This window comes from Dermacentor albipictus, chromosome 6 (assembly GCF_038994185.2).
Source record: "Dermacentor albipictus isolate Rhodes 1998 colony chromosome 6, USDA_Dalb.pri_finalv2, whole genome shotgun sequence".
Taxonomy (NCBI): domain Eukaryota; kingdom Metazoa; phylum Arthropoda; class Arachnida; order Ixodida; family Ixodidae; genus Dermacentor; species Dermacentor albipictus.
Genome location: NC_091826.1, coordinates 30,982,617 through 30,989,831, shown reverse-complemented (window position 1 = coordinate 30,989,831; position 7,215 = coordinate 30,982,617). Strand labels below are relative to the sequence as shown.

Genomic DNA, 7,215 nt, shown 5'->3' with positions numbered 1-7,215 from the left:
AGAGCACGTTATCGACGAAGAACGCGTTACCTCATTGAAGTGAAAGTCGACGAGCGCGTTCATTGTGTACGAGGAGTTCCGCCTGATACAGCCTCCCATCGCGCTTTCTCTGCCGGTATAGGGACTCGATAAGCAGGATTGCCATCCTTGCCTCATGCAGGCTAGCACTGTCTGATCACGTGCTCGCGTTCTGATAGCTGTGCAGAGTGGCGTTAAAACACCTCCGGCGTCATTCTGTTGAAAACGAGGACAGCATCTCTTGTAGTCCCGGCAGGACATCTCCACAGTGACAGAGCCGTTTGAAATGGTTACGTAATCCTGATTGCATGTTGTCTGTGGCCGGTCTCATCGTGTTTTTTTTATCATCGTATCTTCTTGGCCAAAGTATCACAAAAAAAGAGAGAAAAAATGCTTTGTCTCCTTAAATTTAACTTTTCATTCCTTATTCGCGACTTGTGGGCCGTCGTCATTGCCATCCAGCATTGGTTTCCAGCTGGAAACCGAACAACTCTTGGGAGTAGTTTCGGAATTCCCGTACTTTGCTGACAGTATCCACCTTTGGCGCGTAATTGTTGCTGATTTATGCATTGGAGACACCAGAGAACTAAAGATTTCTCTATGACACCGATAACCCTAAAGGTCACTTAGGATGAGTTAACCCGCTTGCCGGAGCACATTGTGGTGACACTTACTCAGTAGTGCCCAATCGCGCTCTCGTGAAGACCAATGTTGAGTAGTGTAAATATTCATTCGGTTATATGAATGGGGTTGATAGGTTACGTGAAGGGATACATAGCAATGTAGCCGCTTAGCGCAGTCATGGACTCGGGGTTGCTGAGTCTGATGGTGGTCCGGTACCACCGTCAGTTACACTTCGCTCCTCTGGAGGAGGCAGGACGTTTGTCGAGTGAGCTCCCGAACAACACTTCGCAAATTTTTTGAAGTAGTAGCTTAGCGCAAATAAAACCACGAACACAAGGAAGACAGACAAGGACAAGCGCTTTTGTGGTTTTATTTGTGCTAAGCTACTACTTCAAATATGGACAACCAAATAGCCCAACAGTCAACTCTTCTATAGAAGAGTAGAACTCTTCCCAATGTGGTGAACGTGGTTTAAATCACGGATCTGGGACCTCAGAGAGGTGCGACGTAATGCTAACAGGTTTCCCTCGCGTTTAGCCTTAAATCTCCACAGATTTTTTTCTTCTTCTCTGTTTTCGTATGATGTCGTTTATTTATCTTTTTAAAGAAGGGGCAGCGCTGGAGCGTGCCCGGTTCCGCCTCCACGACTACATTTCACTTACTGTTTTGCTCTAATAAATGTTTGTCAGTTGCGAGCAGTGGCAGGGTGTTTCTACTTCCTTCCTTCGTCTCTCGTTTCGTTGGCGCTTGGGCCTCGAGACGAACGTATATACCAACTCGCCAAGTTTCGCTTCTTTCGCGTCCTCCACGGTGCTGCACGGAACTACATCGGAGGCGAGTCGCACGTGACACGCGCGGCCTCGTCACAAGCTGCCGCCGTACGCCGCTCGGAACCGAAAAGATGCGCAGTCAGCGCCGGTTCCAAAACAGAAAGCGCGCCCCTCCCCCCCCCCTCTCTCTCTCTCGGAAGAAGAAGAGAGAGACGCTGCGTTGCGTAATGGCGGCGACCACATCCGACATCGTAGGGAACACCTCTCTCTCGAAACCCCCTCTCGCACTCGAGCTCTCACGTGCCGCGTTACGGTTCCCGACTCTTGCCCAAAATAAGGGAGATGCCCGAGAACGTTCGCGCGAGATAATGGGACGGGCCGGGGCGCCCGTAACTGCACCGTTCTAAATGCGGAATCAAAGGGCTGAAACCGCGCGTCCGCCTTCCCAGGCTCGCGCGTTTTAGCTGCACTGCACGCGATGCGTTCGCGGCACCTGGCATACACTCCGTCTTGGGTGTGTTGCGTGTACCGTTGTTGCCTTTCCGGCGAGCGATTCCGGGAAGTTAACGTACAGTGTGTGTGTGTGCTCTGATCGCCAGGTGCAACCGAGATCGGTGCTCGCGATGAAGAGGGTTGACAGCGCGATGCGGATGAAGGATTGAACTATATAGCCTGGGACTTCAGGTACTAATGTACACGACGCTTGCGATAGCTGCGCGATATTCGTTCTTCTCACGTCAGAGCAGAAGCGGCGATGGCATATCTCTCTGGTCTTCCCGGACAGTCGTAATGAACCAACCTACGTACCAGCTGCTAAAGGAGAGGAGAGACAAAGAGGAGGAAAGACAGGGAGGTTAGCCAGTGTAAGTACCGGCTGGCTACCCTGTGCTGGGGAAAGGGGTAAAGAGAATAAAAGGAGAAAGAAGAAGAAGAGGAGAAAAAAAAGAGAGAAATTTTACCAGCTGTTAAAATTAAGCGTGCAACGCTGTGGAAGGTACGCAAGGAGTTCGACAATGAGAAATTTGGAACTCCGCGCGTTTTGTGGTCGAATACAGTGGTCACGCACGTTCGTGCCAGGACAGGCGGTGACGGCCTTTTAACGATGATTTGGGAATAAGTGAGAGAAGGCTGTTGCCCGGGAGCGAGTGAAATACAAACTCACTCTGAATTTTCGCTCTCGATATGAGGGCTAGCTACACAGGGATGAGGGCTAGCTACACAGGGATATGAGGGCTAGCTACACAGAGTTTAAGTAATTTTAGAAGTTATCATGGTTTCATTGTTATTCCTATTATATCGGTAAAAATACGAAAATAAAGGAACAACGACAAGGCAGGACAACTGCAGCGGCAACGCTACACTAGCAATCGCATCAACTGTGACGATGCAGAATTTCCTCCTCCTCCTCAACATCATCATCATTATCGTCATCAACTGACTAAGGTGCTCAAGTTCACTGCAGCGTGAATGCACTCTTCGCAGATAGCTTCAGTTACTTCTGTCCCGCGTCAACTGGACCCGTTTACAGAAGAGCGTAAATTTCGAACATAGCCTCCCCGAACCGAAATGGGGGCGGCCCTCAGAGAGGGGAACCGGGGGGGGGGGGGGGGTTCGCGTCCGCCATCTTTCACTCCTGATTGTCCTCTGGCAGCCTCTGTCTTCCACATCGCCTGGCACAGCGAGCGGTTTGGGGAGGTCTTCGTCGTCGTATAGCCCGCAGTGTCACTGAACCCCGCCGGAACAAAGTGCGAAGTGTGCGCGGTTAAATTTGTCAGCCATTCTCTCAAGCGAGCCGGAGAGCCTCGATGTCACGCATTCCCCTTTCCCCCCGTGCCGCAACAACATGGCCGCCGAGGCAACACTGCAGCTTCTCCAATTTTTCACGAAACTCTGCAAGGCCAGCCAGAGGGAGCTAGTCCTTTCCACAACAAGCAAAATGAACAATGACGTCAGCGTACACACACATACGGCCTTAAGACCGTGGAACTCCAGCGACCTCCTGCGTTCGAAATGGGCGTCGAAGACAGTCCTGCTGTATCCGATACGCTCGAATCTAAGAGACCGGAATTAAAAATTAAAGGAAAAGAAAAGGTACTTGGTTGTTTCTCGTGAATTTCAAGAACCACAGAAAAAGAATCATCGTCTCCTTAACATCATCCTCTGTTCCTTCGTATTTTATGTTCACTGCATGGCGAAGGCATCTTGCTCCCAACGAATTAATTAGAGGGTGTCAGCTGCCTTGTACAGGCTATGCCTGCATATATTTCAATTTCATCACGTGCACCAACAACCTAGGTCTCTGTTCGTCCTCGACAACGATTCCCTTTCCTTGGCACCCAACTCGATTCTTCCAGCAGACAACCTGTTCTCTGCACAGTACGCATTAAAGTGACCTGTCCAACTCCATGTCTGCCCTCTTCAATCTGGGCTAGAATATCGATTACACGCGTTCGCCCTCTTATCTGCATCACCGTCTTCTAGTGTCTTAACCTTAAACCCTATGACATGTTTACGCCCTTTCGAAGCCTGTCTTGCCCCCAAACAATAATTGTCATCTGTCATGCTCGTTGTTCCGGTAATTAAGCCCTGGGGCGCTGCTTCAGATCCAGGTAGCGGGGTACGCATTTCGATTGGGGGGGGGGGGGGGGGGTGCAGGGGACGTGGTCGAAATTAATCAAGAGTCCTCCACTACAGCGTCTCTCATAATCATATCCTAGTTCTGGCGCGTAAAATCCCAGCAATTAATTTTTTTTTCTGGCTTGCTTACGTCCCCTTTCTTGGAAACCCTGCCCTTGCTACTTTCCTATGGAGAAAGCCATGCCACGCTGACAACGCGCGCGCCATTCGTAACCGGTCAAGACTAGAAAGCCACGGAGTATATAGGGTGTCCCAGGTAACGTGAGCCAGGCTGTTTAACAAAAAAAAATAAATAAAAAAAAGGAAAGAAGTGCACAGCGTACGATACCATCGGTGATGAGTGGCGAGACTTCCGACGACTGAACGCAGTACGTTTTATAACGTGTATCTTTAACGGAATTCTTCTAAATATATATGTATATCTTTAGTTGGACAGCTTGGGCTGACGTTAGTTGGGATACATGGTAGAGATGGCGATCATTGTTGGGGCACATTTAAGGCCGCGTGTGCGTCATTTCCGCGCCGAGCAATGACTGATATTACTGACCAATCGGGATTTCACAAAAAAAGGACGGGCCTGCCACCATGGTGATTTACCTGCAGTTCGCGCCTGCAAATACAGTTCATCGTAGCTGTTCAATGCCTCCTATCTACTACTCCGCCCCCGCCGAGCTACGTCACAGGGACGTTGTCGCTCAACACCAATGGAAAGGAATCATCACTGGGACAACGATACGCCCCGAGGCGTATCAACAGATTTGAGAGGCGTTCCCCGACTGAGATTGCACCCAATAAGTAAATAAGTAAATCGTGGCAGCGGTACTCATGTCAAATCGACGAGCCTTGCGAAGCTTTACATCTGCGCCGAGAAATCGTGGATCCGCGCAACCCTTTCGAAGCAACGGGGCAGGCGACCCCTGCGAAATTACAGAGAGACGCCAGTTGAGCTATGCCGCAGGACGTTGTTCCTACCGGGCGCACATCTGGAACCGTTCGCCACTCGGATGTAGCCGTTTCCTTTCCGCGTTGTTCACCGCGTGGCGCAGGCCCGCGAAGAGTTCCGCAGGTGGAACCGATTCGCTCGCGTACCGCGCTCGTGTAAGGCGGCTTATCTCGAGGACCCCCCGCGACGCCGCGAGACCCGATGCTAATTGTCACCGGCAACGGAACCCTCCGACGGCTTCTGCGCGCGCGGGGGTCGGTGACCCTTGGCTGCAACTCTTGCCGGGTGTCGTTCTGGTAACTGATCCCAGGTGTGACGGGCTGGTTCCACGGCTGTCGCTAACCCCGCGAGCCTTTTTTTTTCTCTCTGTCCGGTTCCTCCGCGGGAGAGTTCGATGACGATCGGTGGCGATTCTGGAATAGATCTCTGACTGATTCTAAAGCTGCTGGCCGGCCTACCCGCATCTTAACGGCAGGCGGTTCCTCTCGTTCAATTATTATTATTTATTTGTTTTGAACACATATGCACATATATGCAGTTAACAGGAAAGGGAAAGCGAGGAGCAGGCTGGCAACTGCCACCGGAAGGGGCACAACGCCTGACTACTCTTCTGAAGGGAGGTGAAAGCAACACAGAAATGGAAGATAGGAAGAAGGGGAGGAAAGAGGAAAGGAAGAGCAACAGGACAAATCTAAAGTAGCAACACAGTACACTAGCACGTTGTTCCGCCGAGTTTCGACTCTGCAGCCGGAAGCAAACCACCAATAATCCACCACTCGATTTGTTCGTGTTACTGTAGTCCTTTATTCATTCTGGAGGAGCCGTATGGTCGACAGACACGCCAAGCCACTTCGCTCGACGCGATCCTATGTTCCGAGAAGAACATGCTGAAGTGCGTTGGTCGAGACATTTGATCCCGTTCTGGGATGGCTTGCGCTTCCGGACGCTTGGGTTTGTTGGCCCGTATTTTGAAGCTTCACTGGACTCTTTAGCATAGCGTTCCTTGAGGGGTATGTGCGTATATAATTTTAATCTAAATAGTGATCGCTCGACGCAAAAAAAAAGAAAGACGCGGTAGCTTAGTGAATACAACGTGTAGGTCGAACAAAACTACTTAAGCCTGCGTATGTGCGTATGTGACTACGTGTTAATGATCGTCAGGCGAAAGACCTGCAGCCACCATATATTCTGGCGGTCTTTCTCCTCGCCGAGCCGATCCCCTGTTTATCGTTGGTTTCTGTGGAGTTTTCTTGTTAACCCTGCAACGCGCTCACAGAAACGTGAGAAACCTAACCCACACAGTGTTAATAATTGAAATCAGCATGTAAAATGACGCAACGCGAAATGAACGACGCAGGACGGGTGCTGTCTAAGCTTTCCTTTAAGAGCGACACACAAAAGGAAAACGCCACCTGCCTGCAAATGCCATTAAGAGACGTACACGTCATTCAGCTAATCAGCAAGAAGCTGCGTTTCGCAATCTAGCAATGCGATCGCGGGTTCCGACACACACCTACCACGCTGCCTTTGAATACGGAAAACTACAGCTTGCGAGCCTTCGGAGGTTTGTGTGCTTGGCGATCATTTCGGCTCGGTCGGAGAACACAGGGCCACAACGGCTCTCGAGTGAAAGAGCTAACAAAGCACAACCCTGCAGACGCAGCCATTCGCTTGGCGGCACAGCGCTTCCCGAAGCTCGCTGCCTGATCAAAGCGACGGTGCTCGAGCTCTCGTCTCGAGTGCTGCCGGAAAGGAAGCGGGCGCAAACCCCGGGTGGCGCCTGCTATTTCCGAGCCGACGGCGGCGCGCTTACTACCGCAGCGCCCTCAGCGGCAGAGGTGGGCCGCTAATTTTAGCGCGCCCCGCAAAGAAGAGAAAGAAACAAGGAGCGGAAGGCAAATGTGACGAAGGCGCGCCTTCATTTGGCAGAAAGCGGTGAAACGGGAGCTGCTGCGAGGAGCCGGGGGAATCGATCTGGCGACGGTATGTGTCTGTATACTGTCGGCGTCAAAAGTGCTGGCGGAATATTAACCCCCGTATGCAGAAATGCAACTTAAGTCGAAGCACATGCTTGACTTGATTTAGATGACGCCTGGCGTTAACGTGCCCAAAGACGCTCACTGCGTTTCCTTCGGCGCGTTCCCGATAGGCGTCACTCGGATCAAGTCAAGCATGGGCTTCAACTTAAGTTGCATTTCTGCATACGGGGGTAAGACTTAAGTT

The 7,215-nt window shown here is 51.1% G+C and overlaps 1 long non-coding RNA gene across 1 annotated transcript in view; it reads left to right on the top strand.

The window, feature by feature from the left end:
- Positions 1–6,877: 6,877 nt before the first annotated feature.
- Positions 6,878–7,215, top strand: part of LOC135905145 (uncharacterized) — a 154,023-nt gene continuing 153,685 nt past the window's right edge. Inside the window, exon 1 of the long non-coding RNA XR_011515110.1 lies at positions 6,878–6,975. This is a non-coding gene — a long non-coding RNA (uncharacterized lncRNA). The remainder of the gene's footprint in view (positions 6,976–7,215) is intronic.